We start from the raw sequence: 24,256 nt of genomic DNA on the forward strand, positions 1-24,256 counted from the left end.
AGAAATTAGTCAAATTAGCCAGGTGTGGTGGCTAGTGCCTGTAATCATAGCTACTGGGGAGGCTGGGGCAGAATTGCTTGAACCCAGGAGGTGGAGAGATTGCAGTAAGCCGAGATCTTGTCACTGCACTCCAGCCTGGATGACAGAGCTAGACTCCGTCTGAAAAAAAAAAGAAAAAAAAGAAAAAAAAAGAGAATGAGAGCATTCTTGTGTTGTTCTTTCTTTTTTTTTCTTTTTCTTTTTTTTTCGAGATGGAGGATCGCTCTGTCACCCAGGCTGGAGTGCAATGGTGTGATTTTGGCTCACCACGACCTTTGATCCGCCTGCCTCGGCCTCCCAAAATGCTGTCTTGTGATGTTCTTAAATTTACCCTTGTGAATTATCTTACACAGACTGAGCTGTGTCCTATTGCATCCTAAGAAAGCAAACCTGAAATATTAACAAAAACATTCATTTTACTAATATTTGAATAACTTCCTAATTAAATTTATTTAAATATATCAGGCAGATCATTCGACCGTAAAGCAGAGACATGTAGTAGATTCCTTTAAAGAGGCTGAGTGCCCACTCCCCAACCAGGTTTTCTCTGAGACCGAAAGGACAGTGCGTATGTGAGCAGGAGTATCCTTGGGTGTCAAGTCTGAGTAGCTTTGTGAGAACACAGTTAAACTTAAGGTGTTTCTCAAGGAATTCTGAAGTGGGAGAAGTTCATGATTGTTCTCTTGTTTTGGTCGGCCTGCTAAATGGAATAGGGTCATGATCTTGGGTACCATTCCTGGAATCCTGGACTCTTTGGTACTAATCGTAGAAGTCCGCAATCCTCTCAGATACCTACTGATGGAGCCAGCTCTTCTTATCAGATATATACTGATGGTGCCGGTTCTTTTTTTCTGTCACCAGAGCAACCAACTTTTCACATAGTTTTGTATAGAGATACTCAAGCTGAGATTTAAAGGATAGGTATGGATTAGTCATAAGGAGGGGAACTAGTGAGGGAGAAGTGACAGAAAGCATTTCAAGAAATGAAAATATAACATACACAGGAGGAGAAGCAACAGTGCATGAGGGAAAATGGAAACAAAACAGAATGGCAGAAGGAGAAAACAGGGCCACATAGTAATGCAGAAAAATGGGTATCATAAATGTATAACATATTAAAATGCTGACATTTAATCTAAAGTAAATAGAGACCTATGGAAGGACTAAAACATGGATGGAACATGATCATATTTTATCTAAAATGTTATTCTTGGGTGGATTTATGCAGACAGACTGATTGGGTGCTAGGAAATCAGGTAGAAGCCTATTCCCGAAGTTTAAGAAGGAAATGCTAAGTGGCTAACTAGAGTGGTGGAGAGGGCGTGAAAGTAACAGAATGGAGTTTAGAAGCAGTTCAGAGATAGATGTTTCAGGCATTACAGGGAAAGATAGAGAAGTTAACGATGTTTAGGATTTTGTTTGGGCAACTCCAGGTATGTTAGTGCTGTTCACTGGTGTAGGAAATAATAACACAGTAAAAGGTTTGAGAAAAAGTAATGAGTAAAACTTTGAAAATTAAAGTTTTAGATTCAAATGAAATATCTATCTATCTATATATAAATATTGTCTGAGGAATAAATGAGAGAAGTGAAACAAACATATTTATTTAACAAATTGAATATATACATATGTATATGTGTGTGATATATATTATATATAATATATTTTATGCCACATTTTTATATGTATATATTCTATTTGTTATATATTATTATATGTAACATATTTATATATAGGCATCAAATATGTTTATGTATATTTAAATATGTAAACTTTATCAGAGGATAATAAAATAAAGCCTATTTTTCAAATTATTTTATGTAGCCAGCATACACTTAATACAAAAAGAGGACAAGAACACATCCATGAAATGAAAATATAATATTATATAACTAATATATAAATATAACATATTTGTATTATATATATTATATATATGGCAGATGGCAGTTAAGTCAGATAAATTACTGGAATTGTAATGAGAAAGTATAGAATAAAAGAAAGATAGTTCAGGAAAAATCCCTGAGAAATTCTGATGTTTCTGAAGTCCTGAATGTGAAAACGGCAAAAGAGCATGAAAAAGAGCACTCTCTTCCAAAGTTGTGGGAGGAAAACTCAAAAAATCCAGCTACTGGATCAACAAGGCAAGATGGCATTGGAGAAGACACATTATCATTCAGATGTGAGCTGAGACTTGCAAATAGCTGTTTCCTTCCCTGAAGGCATTTACTGCAGCTGGGTGTGTACTGGGGACTGGGTGTGGTCCATACAGATGATTCTTAAGGTAAATAAGAAACCAATGAGGCCTTATCAACTGAGACCAAAGAGGCAGGTGGCAAAGTTGGGAATCTCTAAAGGCAACTAATTTGCCTCATAAGACTCACTGAGTTCGTAGGTTGTACCAAGATGAGATGGAGAGAGAGGAAAGGGAATAACTAATCCAAAGGCTTCAAAAAGCCAGAATAAATCTTCTGTAATCTTGGGATGCATACAAGGCAAAATCTGTGAGAGGGAAGAGACTTTCATCAAACAGAGGGGTTTTCCTTCTCAGACATTTCAAAGTGAATGACATTAAGTGAAAACATATCAAATCTTGTGGGATGTAGCTAAAATAGTACTTAGAAAAGAATGGAGAGCCCTAACAGCATACATTAAAAAAGGGGAAAGGCTGAAATTCAGTGAGCTAAGTTTTCATCTGTTGAAGTTTACAAAAGGAATAGCAAGCTACACCCAAAGAAAATTGTAAGAACATAATAAAAATAAGAACAAAATCAATAAGATAGAGAATAAACATTATAAATAAAATAAAAAAATAAAAATCTGGCCAAAAATAAAAATAAAGCCAAAAAATTGGCAAATGCTAGCAAGACTGTACAAGATAAAGAAAGAAGCAAGTAAAAACTACATCATAAGCAATGATTAGTAGATTAGTATCTGTTACTCAAATTCAAATGACATGTTTAAAAAGACAATATTATTGACAATTTTTGACATTAATTTAAAAGTGTAGATGCAATCAACAAGTTTATTGGAAAACACAATTTCCCAAGTTGACACATGCACACAAAATGAAATAAAATATGTACCTATTAAATAAAATATTCATAGAATATTAAGCATTTTTATATTATTATCAATGCTGTTATTTGTAGATTATTATATAGAATATGAACATAATGTTAAATGTAATATTAAACAAATAGAATATATATATATATAAAATGGTACATAAATTTATCAGAGTATAGTAAAATAAAGAATATTTTCCACATTATTTTATGTAGCCAGCATATACTTAGTACAAAAATACAACAAGAACACACCCACCAAATGAAAATTACAGCTCAAAATTTTTTACTAAAATATAGGCAAAAATTTTAAAGTAGTTTTTGCAAGCTGAATCAAGAGATATATGTATAAAAATACACCACAAAGTCAGGCAAAGTTCGTCCAGGATTATGAGGTTGGATTAACTTTTCTTTAAGAGAAAATATGATAAAAAATTATGTGGTCATCATAATACATACAGATAATTACTTGATACTATTCAGTATTTATTTATATTAAATTCTCACTGAATTAGCAACAAAAGAAAACTTCCTTAGTCTGATAAATGGTAGACTCTCCAAAAACAAAAACAAAAAATAGAGCTTACACTATACTTGATGAAATAGCATATTATTTTTCCCTGACAGTGGGAACAAGGTAAGTATGTTCACTATTTTCAATTTTATTGGACAGTGTACTAGAGTTAATAGCTAGTGGAAAAAGACAAAAATACACATATAAAATTTGTAACTAAAAAGAGAATTTTTATCATCCACAGATGTAATGATCATGTATTTTGGAAACCCCAAATAATCTAAAATATTATAATTAATAAGTAAATTTAGCAAGCTCTTTAGTTAAAAGGTCAATATAAAAATTAATTTTATTTGTAAAAATAGAAAATTAAAACTAAAATGTAAAGATACTTTTGCAATAGCACAGAAATACATCAACCTAATAATTAATGTAACAACATATGTAATGAAAACTGAAAAATATTACTGATATCAATTAGGGAAATCTAAAAATGTAATATATACACATATCTTCATGGAATGGAAGACTCAATATACTTTAGAGTTGTCCTCTTCAAATAATCTAGAAGTTCATTGCATTCCCAATCAAATAAATGTAGCCTATTTATTATAGAAATGGAAAAACTGATTCAATTCAATCTTGACAAAATATACTGAGACTCAAATGATTAGAATAAGCACAGTAATACTGAAAAACAAAAGGTTGGAGAAGTTGCATTACTAAATATGAAGCTATTATGATGCTACGGGAATGTATATAATGTGCTATTGGTGTAAGGATATATTGATACAAATATTCAAATTAAATATAATAAATAGAGATAATAGCTCAAAAAAGGCAAGGTGTGGTATACATTCAGCGGTAGTGTTGGGCCGGTGGAATATCCATATTGGAAAAAGAGTGAATCTTGACCTTATCATGGTATACACAAAAATTAACTCAAGATAGAGCATATCTTGTATGCTATTGTATGTATGGAGTTGCTAGAAGAAAACATGTAAATATCTTTAATCTAGGAGTAAGCAAGCTATTTTCTAGCAGAATAAAGAAAGCACTAAACATAAGTTTTTATTAAAATTATTATATCTATTCATCAAAAGCCAATCATAAAAGTATAAGAAGTCAATCAGAGACTGAAAAGATATATATTTACATATTTGACAAATGAGTCACATCTGGTATATAGGTTTAAGTAAATAAAAATGCACATACACATATGTTTATGCATATATACACATGTATATACATAAAATATGAGTAAACACAAATAAAAAAGAACATTTAAAAATTTTAAATGAGCAAATGTTTTAAACAGCAATTTAAAAGAGCATATCTAATGCTCATATGAATATCATGTTATATTAATATATTATCGTTTATATAAAAAACACTACAAATAAACACGAAAAGACAGAAGATTCAATTTAAATAACACTTGGCAAAAGTTTGAAAAGCTACTTACTGAAGAGAATTTTCAAATGGCCAGTATGTATATGAAAACATATTCAAAATCAGCAATCATGTGATTTTAAAAGCACAATTAAAACCACAATGAGATGCGCACCATAATATTTATTATTTAAAAAACTGGCAACACTATATTTTGGTGAGGATACATAGCAAATAGAAATCTCATATATTAATATGATGGATGTAGGGAAAATGGCTCTACCCATTTTTGAAAACACTCAGCTATCTTCTAAAGCTACATAAAATAAAACTTATAATGCAATAATTTCTGTCGTGGAAATGTGTGCTCATATTCACAAAAACAGAACCAGAAAAAAAATGTTCAGAGAAGTGGAAACAGCCTGAATATCTCTCACCTGTAGAATAGATAATTTTTATTTTCTCACTGAAAATGATAGACAATTATGAAATACTATGTATTTGTGTAGGAGCAGTACATACTAAATACTAGGTACTACTCCTATAGTCAGCTATATGGCTGAATCTTAGAAATATTGTAGAGTAACAAGGCCCCCAATGAAGAATAAATACCATATGATTCTATTTATGTGAAGCTCACAACTATGGAAAACTAATCTAAGGTTAAAGGAGCCAGGGTAGTGGGTAAATTTTGGAATATATTGGGTAGAAAAGAGTCTGCGGACAACCGTCAGGGTGCTGGAAATGTCCTAAGTTTTGATTTGTGAGGTAGTTTTATGGATGTACAGGTGTTTAAAATTTATTGAGCTAATGCATGCCGGGCTTCATACCTAGGTGATGGGTTGAGAGGTGCAGCAAACCACCATGGCACGTTTGCCTATGTAACAAACGGGCACATCATGCACACGTACCTAAGAACTTAAAATTAAAATTTAAATTAAATATTGAGCGGTTTACCTAGGATTTTGATGCTTTACTGTTGATTTTATCCTCAATAAAAAGGGATGAGGGAAACAGTGACTTTCAAAGAGAGAGAGAGTTATCAACTGATTTAAAATGCCTCCTAAAATACAAATATGACAAAGACAGAAAAAGACCTTAGATTTAATGAGAAGAGTTCAGTATTGATTTTAGGAGAATAATTTGAGAGAAATACTGAGTTTGGTATGCAGATTGTGGAGTAGGAAGGAAGATGGTGGGTAAATAAGGTCAAGTCTCTTGGCCTTTATGGCTAAAAAAGGAAGGAACAAAATGACAAGAGGCCTAAGGAATGACGGAAAGATTATAGGGTTTTGCTTGTTTGTTTTGTGTTGCAAATAATTGAACATGTTTATTATTACATGCCTGTGGGAAGAGCCTGTATTAGTCAGGGTTCTCTAGAGGGACAGTACAAATAGGATCTATCTATCAGTCTATCGATCTATCTATCTATGTATCTATCTATCTATCTATCTATCTGTGGGAGTTTATTAAGTATTATATATTATAATATATATAATATATATGGATTATAAACTCCATATATATGTGTATATACACACACACATATATATGTATATATACACACACACACATATATATATATATTTAACTCACACGATCACAAGGTCCCACAATAGGCCATCTGCAAACTGAGGAGCAAGAAGAGCCAGTGCGAGTCCCCAAACTGAAGAAATTGAAGACTGATGTTCAAGACCAGGAAGTATCCAGCACAAAGATGTAGGCTGGGAGTCTAGGCCAGTCTTGCCTCTTCATGTTTTTTCTGCCTGCCTTACATTCGCTGGCAGCTAATTAGATGGTGCTCACCCAGATTAATGGTGGGTCTGCCTTCTCCAGCCCACTGACTCAAATGTTAATCTCTTTTGGAAACACCGTCACAGACACAGCCATAATCAATACTTTGCATCCTTCAATTCAATCGAGTTGACACTCAGTATTAACCATCAGAGAGCCTAATGGAATAAAACATATGGGAAGAAGATACTTCTCGACTTCCCAGAATAGCTCTTAAAAGTGTAGGAGAGATTGGAGTCTCTTAAGTTGGTAGACTAAATTGGCTTTCACAGGAGAAAAACAGGAGGTGGAAAATAGAGTAGAAGTTCTGAGGTTCTATGTGGGACTACAGACTTGTGGCAGGGAAGAATCACATATTACGTGATAATTGAGAGGGATCCACCCACTGAGTGTGTGAATGTGCAGGAGGGTGTTTAGTTAGTTAGATTTCTAAAGCCTCATTCTGCTCAGTCCTATGGGATTAAAGCTGTGGGACTGATCCCGTAGAGTGTATATCAAAGGATTAGGCGCCAAAGGTTAACACACAATGAAAAATAGATTACTTGAGTTTATCATGTGAAAAAATACAAGAAAAATAATACTTAAAAAATTGAGAATTAAGATCCTGCAGAGACACAGGGAATTATTAAGTGAAATTACACACTCTTTTATGTGAACTATGTAACTGATAAATTTATGTAGAAACAGTATCATCCAAAAAAGAAGTTATTCTAAAAATTTGAATAAAACAGCTCCACACAAGTATAAAGGGTGATTATTGAATAAACTATTCTAAAATAAACTAAAAATGCTTAATTTTGATTAATGAGTCAATCAAACACCAAAGCTAGCAGAAACAAAGCTGGAGGCATCATGCTACCTGACTTCAAACTATACTACAAGGCTACAGAAAACAAAACAGCCTGGTACTGGTACTAAAACAGACACATAGACCAATGGAACAGAACTGAAATAACCCCAGAAATAACACCACATATCTACAACCACCTGATCTTTGACAAACCTGACAAAAACAAGCAATGGGGAAAGGATTCCCTATTTAATAAATGGTGCTGGGAAAACTGGCTAGCCATATGCAGAAACTTGAAACTGGACCCCTTCCTTACACCTTATATAAAAATTTACTCAAGATGGATTAAAGACTTAAATGTAAAATCCCAAACCATAAACACCCTAGAAGAAAATCGAGGCAATATCATTCAGGACATAGTCATGGGCAAAAACTTCATTACAAAAATGCCAAAAGCAATTTCAACAAAACTCAAAATTGGTAAATGGAATAGAATTAAACCAAAGAGCTTCTGCAGCAAATGAAACTATAATCAGAGTGAACAGGCAGCCTACAAAATGGGAGAAAATTTTTTTAATCTATCTGTCTGACGAAGGTCTAATATCCAAAATCTACAAGAAACTTAAACAACTTTACAAAAAATAAACAACACCATTAAAAAGTGGGCAAAGGGTATGAACAGACACTTCTGAAAAGAAGACATTCATGCAGCCAACAAACACATGAAAAAATAGCTCAACATCACAGACCATTAGAGAAATGTAATTCAAAACCACAATGAGATATCATCTCATGCCAGTCATAATGGTGATTATTAAAATGTCAGGGAACGATAGATGCTGGTGAGGCTGTGGAAAAATAGGAATACTTTTACACTGTTGGTGGGAATGTAATTAGTTCAACAATTGTGGTTGACAATGTGGCAATTCTTCAAGTATCTAGAACCAGAAATACCATTTGACCCAGCAATCCCATTACTGGGTATATACCTAAAGGAATATAAGTTTGCCTACTTTCTACTTTGAAGTATTTGTAGAAAGAATGTGAGGGATCAACAGATAAATACATTTGGAAAATGACTGGACTGGGTAGTTTTTCAATCCTTCTGTCCTGACATTGTCAGGTTCATAATCATGGCAGGTAAAGTGAACTTGAGTTAACAAAGGTTTTCTTATGCAGGGACTTCATGGGAGTCATCACAATCTTGCAAATAATGTTCTGTAGCAAAAAGTCATTCAATTTTGATGGAGAAGATCTGGGTATACAACGTGATTCACCATTAGGAGGTATATTAGTCAAAATATGGAAAATATTTAAGCCTTATGATCTTTTTTTATAACTTGGGATCTGTAAGACTGCTCTGTGAATTTCACTGTGTTGTTATGAAAATCATTGTAATAACATATGGGACATTTCTTTGTAAACCATAACATGGCCATGAAAAATTAGTGTTTTTATACCTCTTTCTATTGCTATCTCAATCTTTTCTATTTAGTTTTTCACAGAAGAATTTAAGCCTTCACCTAAGAGCACAGCATTAAGATTTATCTTTGTGTTTGTCCAGTGAAGTACTCTTTCATGTCATAAAATAATACATTTTGATGACATTTTAAAAAAAAACACCCCAGAATAATCTACCATTAATATTACCATGTTTTGACTTAGTATTGATAAGAAAATATAATTTCTAAACAAGTAAAAATATATTTGGTATGATTTATTTAAATTTCATATTGAACATTTATTATTCTTCACAAGTATTTCTGATATTCTTGTTTTCACCAGAAGAGGCCACTATGACCAAACTTTCTGATTTTATTATCAATTTGAATAATTCCATTTAGTTTAGAAATTTGTTATGCATTTCAAAAGCCAATGATCAGGAGTAAGTCTTTTTCCTCTTTAAGCTCCTTTTGAAAAACAGCCTTCCAACTGAGAGTAGTAAACATATACATTCTTCCCTCTGATTCTTCATAAAAAGCTACAGTTTTAAAGGTTGATAGACATAGATTCAAATCTTGGTTCTACCACAGAGACAAACTGCTTAACCTTGGCAAATAACTTAAACTTGTTCACTTTTCTAAAAAGAAAATAATGGTATCTAGCTTGTTTGTTTGTTTGTTTGTTTTTAAGATTAAATGAGCTAATATCACTAAATTACTTAAAACAGTGACTTAACACAAATGAACAAATACTAGTCCCTGTTACTCTAGAATGTCTGGTATATCCTTTGTCGGCAAGCAGTTTTTAAAGGATCCTAAAATGCTTTAGATACTTTTACGTGAAAATGAAAAAATGAATGGAAGATCAATTTCAAGAACGTTTACAAGGTTAATATGCAGAAGTTTGAATAGTTATTGAGGGGAGATTATGAATTTGTTTTTTTCTATAAAGTAGATAATTTCATGGTGGCTCATGCCTGTAACCCTAGCACTTTGGGGGGCAGAGATGGGCAGATCACTTGAGGTCAAGAGTTCAAGACCAGCCTGGGTAAAATGATGAAACGCTGTTTCTACTAAAAATACAAAAATTAGCTGGGTGTGTTGGCATGCACCTGTAATCCCAACTACTTGAGGCTGAAGTGGGAGAATTTGCTAGAACCTGGAAGGCAGAGATTGCAGTGAGCCAAGATCACACCACTGCACTCCAGCCCGGCGACAGAGCAAGACTCTATTTTAAAAAATAAATAAATAAAAAATAAAAAATAAAAAAAAAACTTCTAAAATAGCGTATATTACTTTTAAACTATAAAATATTAAAATTAATTAACAATAACAACACATTGTGCTTTAGATACTTTTTCTACTTCTGTAATCATTTAGCAAATGGATGCATGTGAAACAGACTAAAATACTAAAAGAAATGCTCATTTGTAGCCTGTCAGTATGGACCCATGCTATCCCTTTGGGTTAGAGCTATTGAATATTTTTCTTTTGATTGTATCATAAGAAAATGTTAATAGAATATGGTTACGATGGACAAATAATTATTCAGTACACAAAACATAGATGAAGAGGAGTGCTTTTGGAATACCATCAGCGGTAAATATGAGAAACTTACCATAATGACTTTTCCAAACTATGCAAATCTCCACTACCTTCTAATTTGCTGAAGATCAAGCCAAAAAAAAAGTAAAATAATTATACTTACACTTATACTTAAGTGATTATTTTAACGACTTATAGACAGAAATTTAATGACTTATAGACAGCTGTACAATTTTCACAAGGTTAAACAGTATGAATAGTGTGGTTCAAGTTAAATATATTTCCTACCAATATAAAAATCTCTCACGCTTATATAGAGCTTTTCAAAAACCTGTGCATTTATCACATTTGTCATAAAAATCACTTACATAAATATAACATTTAAAATGAAGGATCCCACAATATCTATTTTTAAGTGGCTTAAAATTTAAATTTGTCACATAATTTTCATTTGCTTATTTATTAATAGCATAAAGAAGCCATGCACCTTTCACCCAACATAAGAATTCCAGCTCTACATGATGCTTCTCTGTGCCCACCTATCGCCTTACTCAATTTGAGGTAACATTTTTCAAAACCTTGTGTTTAATCATTTTCTTGTTTCCCTGTCTGAAGGGAAACATGATATTTCTAGTCTCTACATCAAGCAAAAATAAGTAATAATATTCAACTTATTCTTTAAGGCTGTCTTTAACACTGTATTATTATCAATAATTGTATAAAATATAGAGTATGACAGTTCTAAACACAATACTAGAAAACTAAACCTACATAGAAGACTGAGTTCATCGTGACCAACTTAGCTTTATTCCAGATAAAGTGATGATTCAATATTAGAAAATAAAATTTACTACTGTATTAGTCCATTTTCACACTGCTCATAAAGACATACCCAACACTGGGCAATTTACAGAAGAAAGAGGTTTTTTGGACTTACAGTTCCACATGCCTTGGGAGACCTCACAATCATAGTGGAAGGTGAAAGGCACATCTCACATGGCAGCTGACAAGAGAAAAGAGCTTGTGCAGAAAAACTCTCATTTTTAAAACTATCAGATCTGGTGAGACTTACTCAATATCATGAGAACAGCACTGGAAAGACCCGCCCCCCAACCCATGATTCAATTATCTCCTACTAGCATTCTCCCATGACACATGGGAGTTGTGGGAATTACAATTCAAGATGAGATTTGGGTGTGGACACAGCTAAACCATATCAACTACATTGAAAATGAAAGAAGACATTATAATAATGTTAATAAATAAAAGAAGATTGATATAAATGTAACATAAATTTACAAAAACACTGTTAGAAGTTTAGTAATGTAAAAAGTCTTGCCAACTTGACAAAGGACATCTATACTTAAAAACTTTCTAAAATACTACCATAAATAGGCAACGTTATAAGCATTCCTTTAAACATCAGGAAAAAGGCAAAAATTTCCACTTCACTCACAATTCAACATTGTTCTGTAGATCGTAATCAATAAAATTGTTATAAAGTTTGAATTGTATGAATTAAAACTATGATTACAATCACAGTGATTGCAAATTACTAAATTGTCTAATAAACTCAGAGCACTAAAAACGTAATAGTAACAATAAATGTCAGAGACCACCAAGATAGGTAAATTTAAAAATTTCATACTATTATAGAGTAGTAATTATGAATTCATGAATATGATTAAAAATAGATACCATTTATAATAGCAGTAGAGCACCAAAGATTAAAGCAGGTAAATTATAAATACAATTTAAAAATAATAAATTATTTAAGAAGAAAATGATGTTACATTTAAAAAACCAACATAATTGGAAAAATCCTATAATAACAAAGAGAAATCATTATTCTCCCCCATAATGATGTCTAGATTTTATCCAATTTCAATATTAACAAAGAATTTAAATTTGAGAAGGTGATTTTAAAAGTTACATAGGAAAACAAAGGCTTAGGAGAAACCATGGCTTTGTTGGAAAAGAAAAATTAGAAAAAGTAATTGTGCTATCATTTATCAAACCTTATATAGACATATTAATTGAGGCACTATGAAATTAAAAGTAGGATAAACAAATTAAGCAATAAAAAGAAGACAAATAAGAATCCCAGAAATAGACTCAAACATTTATGAATATTTTATATAAATGGCATTACTAAGATAAGAAGGAAATCTTTAATAATGCTGCTGGGAAAAGTTGATAATTTAGATAGAAAAACAAAATTATATCCCCACAAGACACACACACACACACACACACATACACACACACACACACACACACTTCAGATAGATTTAAAACTGAAACATTAAAGGCAAATTCTTCAAATCTGAGAAGATAATCACAATGACCTTTGGGCTACATGATTCAAAAATATTAACTATAAGAAAAAGGAATATTTCAGAATATTTAACTATATTAAAATGGAAAAGAGGTTTTTTATTAAAAGAAGGAAAGACTCAACTTATAAACTGAAATAAAATAGCTGAAATACATATAAATAATAAATGATTAATATGACATATAGAAGGATTTAAAAAATAAAAAACTTCTTAGAAATATGACATAATATAAAATCTTAAAAACAAGGAACCAGGAAATAAGCAGACATCATGCCTATGGAGACAGGCTTAAAACACATTAAAAGGTGTTCAGCCTCATAAGTAGTTATGGAAATGAAATTAATCCTATTATGAAATAGCTTTTTATACTCATACAATGACAATAAAACACAGTATCTTATACTATTATGTTTTTGTGATCGTATGGATTGATGGGTAATACAACACAATGCTGATGGAATGTAAGTTGGTACAACATCCATTGTACAGTTGGGTACAACAATTTTGTAAAGCAATTTTACAATTTTGTAAAACAGTTTAGTATCATGTTATAACAGAGAACAGTCACTTATGCTGTGACTCAGCAATTCATTTGTGCATTATCTAGAGACTAAATGTTGTATGTATTTTTGTATATGTGCAACGATATATACATACACAAGAAGTATCATTATAGCATTGTTTATAATAGCAAAATTATTGGTTGACAGAAGAATTGATAAGTGATATGATACAGTCACCCAGTGGGTATTATATGGCAGTGAAAGTAAATGAACTACACACAGCTACGTGAATAAGCTTTTTGTAGAAGACAGCATGATGCAATTTTTAGAAACCTCAAACACAAATACAACCGACTGCATTGTTTTTACATGTGAAAGGGAGAGATGACTTATATTAAGGATATTATAAACAAAGTTTAGAATTTTGATTGTTTTGGGGAAGGGAGGAGAAGGAAGGGCTAGCGAAAAAGGATATAAGAAAGTGAAAGTATTTGATATTGTTCAGCTCCTAACTTAAAATGCTAAGTTCACAGTTAAATGGTAGATTCAATTAATTATTTTGATTTATAAAGAATACACATATTCAAATTAATATACCTTTTTAATTTGCAACTATTCTAATATATATAATGTATAATTTTTAACTTTTAACAAATGAAAGCATATAAATATTGATAATTTGAATATATTTATGAAATATTGAGAATTTTTTTTTTTTTGAGATGGAGTCTCACTCTGTTGCCAGGCTGGAGTGCAGTGGTGTGACCTCGGCTCACTGCAACCTCCACCTCCAGAGTTCAAGTGATTGATTCTCCTGCCTCGGTCTCCTGAGTTGCTGCGACTGCAGGTGCATGCCACCAGGCCCAGCTAATTTTTGTACTTTTAGTAAAGATGGGGTTTCACCATGTTGGCCAGGCTGATCTCGATCCCTTGACCTGATGCTCCGCCCTCCTCGGCCTCCCAAAGTGCTGGGATTACAGGTGCGAGCCACCGTGCCCGGCCCCAGATATTGAGAATTTGAACAATATTTATCAACATTAAACCACATGAGAGACATTATTTTATTTTCCAGTTTTCCCTTTTAACAAAGTAACTTTGTTGAGCGTTTTCAACATATTTCCTTGTTTCATATACTGTTGTCATATAGAATAAACTGTTTCAGACACAATAGCTGTGTCAAATAGCTTGAGCATTAATTTTGTCATATTTGTTAGATTACTCTTAAAACTGTCTTTGTTTTGGACAGCTAGGTATTTAAATTTTAAGAATTCATCACATAAGCTGAAAATATGACATTTGTAAATATGTTAGGAAATAATCACCCCAATACATGAAAATACCACAATAATTAAAAATACATCTGATAAAACACAACTTAATCATAATGGTAAATCTATAAGAAAATAACATGCTATTTTCTTATTTGGATGGGTTACTGTTCAAACAAACGTTAAACTATGACAAAATGCCAGATACACTCACGTGGACCTTGCGTGGTGGATTAGGCTGTAGTGTGCACCTTAACTGTTAGTCTGCCTCATTGGTACCATTAAACAAGAGTAGACATGTTCAGACTTAAAAAGTGGTTATAGAATGTCCACAACTTTTATAATCAAAACCTACTTTCAAGGAATTCAGATATGTGCAGCTGTGTTAACAGGAGCCTTATTCTGCATCAATCAATTGATATATTAATGATATCAGCAAAATCAATTGATAAAATCATTACCATATTTGAAATCATTGATGTTCTCTAACATGTGTATATTTATGATATCATAATGTAAATATGCATATTGTCTATTAGTTTGAAAAGAGATTGAGAATGGATGCAATTCAAATACAATATTTTCGGAATTCTCTTTCTTTTCTGAAGAACATGAGGATCTTGGTTAAAGCCACAGAATGCTGCGTGACTGCAGCCAGGGTTAGCTGGAGGAGCTTCTATCCATGAGCCTGAGGCTAACACGTTGAAGTCGGATGGTGGAGTTAGCTTTCTCAGCTCATACTCTGAAGGAGGTGAGAGACTTGAAGATCATCACACCATCTTGGTCATATAGCCTTGTTCATGCTGGGGCCACACAAATTTATACATTTTGCAGGAATATACTTGTAGGAATATACTCTTTTATCTGGTAGGATAAATCCTTGTAGGAATATACTTGTATGAATCCTTGTAGGAATATACTCACTTACCTGGTAAATATACTCATTTATCTGGTTAAAAAAAAAGAGGGAATATACTCATTTATCTGGTAAATATGCTCATTTATCTGGTAAAAAACAGAGGGAATGCTAGTTTGTAAATATTGATCTAGTTGTTAAATCCTTGCTTTAAATGAGTCTATTTGCCCATGGAAATGCTTATTGAAGCTTGATGTCTATAGCCAAACATTGAAGAGAATCATGAGCTTTAATAACTATAGTAGCCTGTCTTCTATTTCAAAGAGGTTTTTAATTGTTTTTAAACATCTGCTACATGCCCATCACTATTTCTTTTCTTTCAGAGAAGTTCATGGGCTAATATAGTATACTTAAGAAAAGCCACGTATTCCATGTAAAGGTTTTTTATGTTAACTTTTACGTTTTCTTTAATTATATCGAAAGGATGCAGTACCTGACAAGTCCTAAACAGTGACATTGAACAATAAAATTGTTACATCACTATTTTAATTGTATTTAATGGAATATAAAGCTTAAAAAATTTGATATTCACCATCCTTCATTTAAAAGTGGATAAACAAGCTCTTCTTTAACATAGACAACTTTCATTTTCTTTTTCTCTTTGAACTCATATTTCAATTTCACTTTCTCCTCATATTTCAACACTCACGTAACATAAGTTTGTAAGTCTTTTACTGACAACTTCATCATACCTATCTAAATTAAAATGAGTGTATTAATTGAGATTTTTTATGTTTGCTTTGTTTTCTGAGACTTTGTATGTTATAATATTTTTGGATTGGGTTAAAGTATTATTACAAATAATAGTAATTATTAACATATTTACAGTTTAAAATATTTAACATGTTTACAGTTTAAAAATGGAATATGTATATAATTTTATAATTATGAAATAAATCTATTTCTTAATGACATAAAACATTATCAAAGATTGCATTTAAAAAAGAATACAGCAAAAAAACTAAATGTCTGAGAATTATAAGTTATCTTTTTTGGAAGGAGAAAAGATAATCATATTCAAGAAAAAATAAAATGAGAATTGATTAAAATTGGAAAAACTTTTATGATATGATTTGAATTTTTGACTACCTTATTGAATAATCCGCAGTGAATCTGAAAATAATAACATAGAAACTTTGTCCTTATATATTATCTAATATAATGTAAAAATGTAATAGTCCCAGAAAACTTTCCAGGTACTAGGTTGGTGCAAAAGTAATTGTGGCAAAAATTGCAACTACTTTTGCACAAATCTAATACATTTAAAAATCCACATTACTAAAATATTTCTACTTTGGCAGATCAGTTTTGGCTTTCCTCTGACAGGTTTGGATCTTTGTCCCCACCCAAATCTTGCATTGAATGGTAATTCCCAGTGTTGGAGGTGGGGCCTGCTGGGAGATGATTGGATCACAGGAGTGGTTTAGCACCATGCCTTTGGTGCTCTTCTCCTGATAGAGTTCTCATGAGATCTGTTTGTTCAAATGTGTGTGGCACCTACCCCCTCTCTCTCTTCCTCCTGCCCTGGCCATTTAATAGGTTCCTGCTCCCACTTCACCTTCGGCCATGATTGAACGTTTCCTGAGGCCTCCCCAGAAGCAGGTGTTGCCCTGCTTTCCATATAGCCTGCGGGATCATGAGCCAATTACACCTCTTTTCTTTGTAAATTACCCAGTCTCAGGTATTTCTTTATAGCAATGCAAGAAAGGAGTCTCATTCTCTCAGGGGTCTCTCCCTCAAAAGGAATGTTTTCTTTGAAGAAACTGAGGAGATGGAGGAGGCAAAGAATATCAATGTATTACCTTCTTAGTACAGTATACCATATATCTTAATTCACATACACCAAGATACTTTTCTGTTACTAAGTTACATATCTGCCACTTCACCACGCCCACAGAACATAGGTTTATGGGACCTTAATTAATAATCTTGAAAAGAGATCTTGTTTATTTGGTTCCTTAGAAGTTTTCACATTCTGGGCCAAATCACCTTAGTAAAACTTATAACAGGTAAGAAATGTAAGTTTCTCAAATAAAGAGGGAAAGAACTATTTGTGAATTTTAAGATACTTCCAGAGAAACTTTTTGTAAGAGATTTTTACCTATGGAAGTTAAAAATCTGGACAATGTCTCCTCTGGATGTACAAACTCAGATGAAGATCCTTCTTTTAGCACACTCTCATCGTAATGCACATATTTAAGATCTGTACAATACAGGAAAAAAAGCGCAATACCAACAAAAGAGATGAAACTCATTTATCGAATGTTGTAAGTATTAATACGGTAGCTCTGAAATTAGAACTAAGATTTCAAATAGGTCAGGGTGACATTAAACATTATCCAAATCTTGGCTGGGGACAGTGGCTCTTGCCTATAATCCCAGCACTCTGGGAGGCCAAGGCAGGCAGATCAAAATATCCCCAAACTCCTGATCACGAGGTCAGGAGTTCGAAACCAGCCTGACCAATTTGGTGAACTCAAATATTAGCCGGGTGTGGTGGCAGGTGCCTGTAATCCCAGCTACTCAGGAGGCTGAGGCAGGAGAATCACTTGAACCTGGGAGGCGGAGTTGCAGTGAGCTGAGATCATGCCATTGCACTCCAGCCTGGGCGAAAAAGCAAGACTCCCTCTCAAAAACAAACAAACAAACAAACAAAAAACCCGTACTATCCAAATGTTATCTGTAATGATTGCTTCCTTTGAATTTGTCACTCTTCCTACCAATGGGCATTTTTCTTCATGTGAACCAGGAAGGATAACGTGCTGATGAGGCAGAGAGGTCTGAAAATGATGTTTCTATCAGACTCTCCCACTCTCTGGAGACTACTGCTCGGCCAAGCTGTGTAGCTGATTCTGGAACACAGATCTAAGAAAGCATAGAGCTTACCCTCCTAACTCTACAGTATAATCTGGCAGACAGACATGCAAGCAGATGATAGCTAGACGTTGTTGTTTTCTGTGCATGTGTGCTACAGTAGGAGTCATTACAAGATGCAAAGGAAAACAGAGTAAATATCTCCTCAATATTTCTGGGGTACTGGGGGGAGTCTGGCTCACTTAAAACTTCATTTGCTTCCATTATCTATGCTACACCTTTTTCAAGGGAGTATGAGAATCCAAAATCAAGAAATGTTATTGCAGTGCTTTATTCGATAAAGCAGTCTCTTAATATGATATCACAACAATAAGTTGCACTAAACACATCCAGTTATTTCTTTGCTATTACCTATGCCTCCATACCGCTTACAGTGCTTTCAACTGTGTTGAATTTAAATATCCCTTTGAATAATTACCATGCCTACTAATGGCAATAAACTAATTTGCTGACTCTCTTGACACCAAAAAAGTGAATGGTGAAGTTTGACTCTTGTTGAGAAAAGCTCATTTAGCCCAATAGGTGGCACTGTGATATAAATTAGTAAAGTTATAAAATTAAAACAAAAACAGAAAGACACTCATCAAGGATGGAATCACTGTTTTTTCCCCCTTCAAACAGACTTTATGAAGCATTAATCAATTCAGAGAAGCTAATAAAATGCCTTGAAAATGGATCCCAATGTTATTTTAATTATGGCCGTTTATCAGTAAACTGAGGAAACTTATGGGCCAGCTATTACAGTATACTATAGGCCAAGCTAATCAAAATAAACTTGGCCATTGATAAAGTTTGGGGATATTTTGACACAAAGAATAAATTCTGAATCATTATTGTTTGTAGAGTGAATTATATTAATTTTCCTGCAAGAAGTCAACCTTGACAATCCTCACGTTGACATCAAGTGGTCTCTGCAGCAAATTACTTTGTAAATCTTAAAATCTTGCCAGTTCTTTGCCTGAGATGCTGGTCTCTTTAATAGGTCAGAAAAGCGTTTGTCTGCCACAGTGAACTAACATTTATTTATGTCCTAAATTAACAACAGAATAAAATGGGACTGAATCGGCCTGACTTGGCACTTAGCTGAATGCGTCAGGGTTGTTTTCAGCAGTGAGATGAAGAAATAAAGGGAGAAAAGCTATTTTTAGATGAGCCCAAAAGATGAAGTGTGTGCTGCAATCAGAAAGGAACCGTAAGAGGTGAGGCTAGCTGGAGACCAGAGAAGTAGTTTTCTGATAAAAAAAATCTTGGGTAATAATATTATCCAAGTATAAAAGATTCCTGGAAACATGCATAAAAGGCTCCTCATTCTCCAAAGTATTCACAGCTAGTGTTTCATTTGGTGCTCAGCAGTATCTTAAGTAAATAATTAGAAAACACAGAAGAATCAAGTATTATCGTATTCCGAATAGGAAGCTGAATGACAGAGAAGTTGGTCTTGGCTTAGTTCACAAAAACCTTTGAGAGGAGGACATGATACCACTTCGGTGGTGTGCACTTCTGATGATCTGTCAGTGATAACTTGGAGAAGTCTGATGTTGTTTGAGTTCAATTATTTGCATCATGGGGTGACACAAAGGATTAGAGGTCGTATTCTTGTTGATGTAGACTCCCTTGCACACCACCTTTGATGTCTTGAAAGACAATGTGATGTAACAGGAAAAACACAAAGCTGAAAGTTAGGACACATGGATTCTACCACTTTATTTCTCTGGATCTGTGTTTCTTCATTTATACAAGAATAGGGTAAAAAAAAAATCTCATTTCTGGAATCCCTATTAACACTAAGTCCATTATTATTTCCTTTTTCTAATGCTGAATGTAATAGATGTTGTAAAATTTAATGACTTCATTACCACAAATGGTAAATTATATTTCATAATAAAAGACTGAATTACTCATTAGTCACTCTGTGAGCACAGCAGTGAATTTGTAGATTTTCCTGGCATCATCAAAATTTGGGGGAAACAGGTTTGATAGGAATAAAAATTAAAATTCATTTATAAAGAGTTTAGCTTTTTCCCTCTCTCATTCTCTCCTTTCCTTCCTTCCATAGATATTAATTGAGCAATGACTGTGTACTAGGCACTTTACATGGTGCTGGGGACATAGCAGTCACAAGTCAAATCTTTATACTGCCTCTTTAGAGTTTAGAGTGTAAAAAAGAGTCAAGATTAAAAAAAAAAAAACAGCTAGAGTGTAGAAAGAGATTTGTGCTTAGAGAGCTGGAAATACAGATATACACATGGAACTATGTCCATCCAGTCGAAAATAAGAGACTTCCTCCTTTTGTTTATCAACTATTTTTAAATATCGTACCTTCTGCAAAAGTGGTGGAGACAGCACTTTCATGCCCTCCAAAACTCTTGGGCTAGGAGGAACACCTCTAGATAGAATCCGTGTTAGTTTCCCGGGGCTACTGTAACAAAATTCCACAGCTAGGTGGCTTAAAACAACATAAATGAGTTTTCTCACGGTCACTGAGGCCAAAAGTTCAAGATCAGGTTGTCAACAGGGCCATGTTCCATTCAAAGACTCTAAGGAAGAATTTGGCCATACCTCTTCCAGCTTCTGGTGGTTACTGTCAATCCTTGGTACTCCTTGGCTGTGGCAACATGACTATAATCTTTGCTTCCATCTTCACGTAGCCTCCTGTGTGTCTCGTGTGTGTCTTCAAATCTCTCTTTCTTTGTAAGAACATCAGTCATTGAATTCAGGGCCCACTCTAACTCTGTACGACCTCATTTAAACTAGTTACACAGACAAATAATCTATTTCTAGATAATGTAACATTCACGAGTTCCAGGTGGACGTGAATTTTTGGAGGACAGTATGCAATCCAGCACACTGTCATTTTGAACTATTTAGTAGCCTAAGGAAAAAGAAGATACAGAGAAAGTAGAAGTAGACTTTGTCAATGCAGCTTACATATGTTATTAAGAAAATGGAATGTGCTTTTGTAAAAATTATGTGTACACATTTATAATACAATGATGCTTTCATCTAATGATTTATAATATGTAGTCAATTTGCAGCTAGCAAGAATCCTAGAAAATGTCCAGATCTCATTGAAGTCAGTGGCCCCATCCTCTTTGCCCACCATGCCAGAGGAGAGTGCCCTTTTCATTGCCCTGCACATTTTTCAAAGAAGACACTAATGAGGTGGTCAAATGAGAAAAGCCACAGGAAGATGCAGAGCGCCAAGTCCGAACAATCTCGGAACAGAATAATTAGCCTCTGAATTATTGAGAATGTGAAGGATTCTTGACAGTACAATAATTCCACTAAATTCCCTTCCAATTTTCTTCAATTCAAAATCAATTTTCAATTTACCTGTCTTACCATTAGAGATGACATATTTAATATAAATATAAATATGTCATTTAAACAATGACAACATGAAATCTTTTTATGATAGATGTGTTGCTAAGCCCTGAAGTCACAAATCAAACTTTTTAAGACAAGATTTATATGATTTCCATTGTTTTCAGACCTTGGTGAATTTTCATGGAGAGAGAATTTGCTTCTGTAAAATGCAAGGAAAACGAATGTTCTGAAATCTTAGACTTCTCCCCTTCATGGATCAGACCCCAGTTGAGTGGCAATTTTGAATGACTATGTTCTCCACTCCCCTCCACTTCTTTGTCGTCCCTTAATTTCCCTTTTGCCTCAGGAACCAGAAATTATTCTATAGTGAGAGCTGAAAGTACATCAGTGATTTTTTTTTTTTTTTGTAAATCTGCTCTGAAAACCTACAGTAGACAAAAGCCCAAACTTTGCATTGAAAATAAAGCTTATTCTACAAGTTTACATGTAGTATCTAATCTAACATCATCTATGGATGCATCAAAGTGGGAGGAGGAAGTTAATAAAATAGGCTTGTCCAAGCTCACTCAATGAGTTTGGGACATACCTGAGGGTGGAATGGGAGTCTCTCTGATACAGGTGCATCTAGAATTTTGGCCAAATTTTATAAACTTCTCAACTAGACCAATTAAAAATGTGCTTTCTTTGTGCAGATGCACTACACAAAGTGCCCTTCTTTTGCCAACACAGGCTAAGCAGAGCTGGATTTCGTTCCTCACTCACCCCTTCATTTGGGTACCTTCTTGCAGCTATAACCTGCACATCCTTGGGGTAGCCTGGGGCCTTACTTCCAAAGCAGGCTTTCTTTTTCACCTTTACGGTATGTAGCTTTGATTACTACTTCTCGTTTTCCGTAATGTCTCATTTCCCTCACACAGGGAAGAAATTTTAGAAGTTTGAGAAATAACAGTTACTTATATTTATCAATAATCATTAAACAAGTTATTATCTAGCAAGTATCTAGTATCAATCTAATAGCTAGCAAGGCACTAGGCACAGGAGGCAGTGCAACTCCAGTGATTATGTTAGTAGAGACTGGGTTTGGATTCTGTCTCCACCCCTTCTGGCTGTAAGACTTTAGACAAGTTATGTGAACAGTTATTATTCCTCAGAAAGATTCATTTTAGTAACTAAGATAGAGGCTTATAGGGGTTTAAAGGATTAATGCACATAAAGCCTGTTATTTTAAAAACACCGAAGAAAGGTGTTTGATAAACACAAAACATTAGCATTAATTATTATGTTTTTAATGAAGTATAGAAACAATAAGACATATAGGCACCAAAAATAAAGAATTTATCATTTGATGAATCCTACTTTAAGTGTTTTGGAAATAATTATTGCGTAACTTCCAAAGATTATTCCAAGGATTATAAGAGACTTTATTAATAACACAAAGAGAAACAGCAATGAAATATTTCTTCATTGTCTTCTTCATTTGTTTGTAGACGCACAATTATATTTTAAAATCTAATTTTGCCAAATATGGTTGGATATATTTGATACTCAAGATGAGAAATTGTCCATCGGCTTCTACTTTAATTCCAATAGGAATAATCTGCTATTTAATCTACTTCTATGTGTTTGTGTCTATGTGGATGTATGAAAGAGAGAGAAAGGAGGAGAAAGTTCTGAAGTTCTTTTAAAATTTTTTCATTCAATCCTATTTAAAGAAAATAAGTGAATCTTCGTACTTCCTTCTCAGAGAGAATTAACTTAGACTCTGCTGATAATCTCTCTCTTCAGCTCATTAATTTTATACATGCTGGGATCATAAACATTTTTAGGAATTAATTCTGAGTGGTATTAGTCTCAAAAAAGAAGATTTTCCATTGAAAAAAAATCCAGACTCTGAGATGATATCTATGGCTGTCAAGTTTCTCTATGAAAGATTCACCTGTAAAATGGAATCGTTACTGCAGAAAGTGCCAATATATTGCCTGCAGGGATGTTGAGCATTCCCCATGAGAGGGGCTGGTTGCTATGGCTTTGCTCTGAGTATTATTATGTTAGAAAACTCTTCCAAGGCCCTGGGTCTTGGTTTTGTGACGGTGGGTTATTAGAAACCGACTTGTCAGTAAACCCAGCTCAAATCTATCATCAGGACTGCTTCAGATGGACTGACCCGAGAATACTGACCTGTGGACAAGAACACCAATTTATATATTTGCACTAAAAAAGAGAACTGTCCAAAATACGAGGAGGCTGACATTCCCATGATGTGTGTCTCCTTAAGTATTGGCAAACTGTCCTGGAACACTAAATACTCAGGAGGGGATTTGATTTTGGAATGAGAATGAGGGAACTGTCTCCTTACTAGTAGGGTAGATTTCAGGAAGTGGATTTACTATGCCAAATGGAATTAACCTGGCTAAAAGTGACAATAAAAGGGCCCATCTTTCATTT

This window comes from Macaca nemestrina, chromosome 13 (assembly GCF_043159975.1).
Source record: "Macaca nemestrina isolate mMacNem1 chromosome 13, mMacNem.hap1, whole genome shotgun sequence".
Classification (NCBI taxonomy): domain Eukaryota; kingdom Metazoa; phylum Chordata; class Mammalia; order Primates; family Cercopithecidae; genus Macaca; species Macaca nemestrina.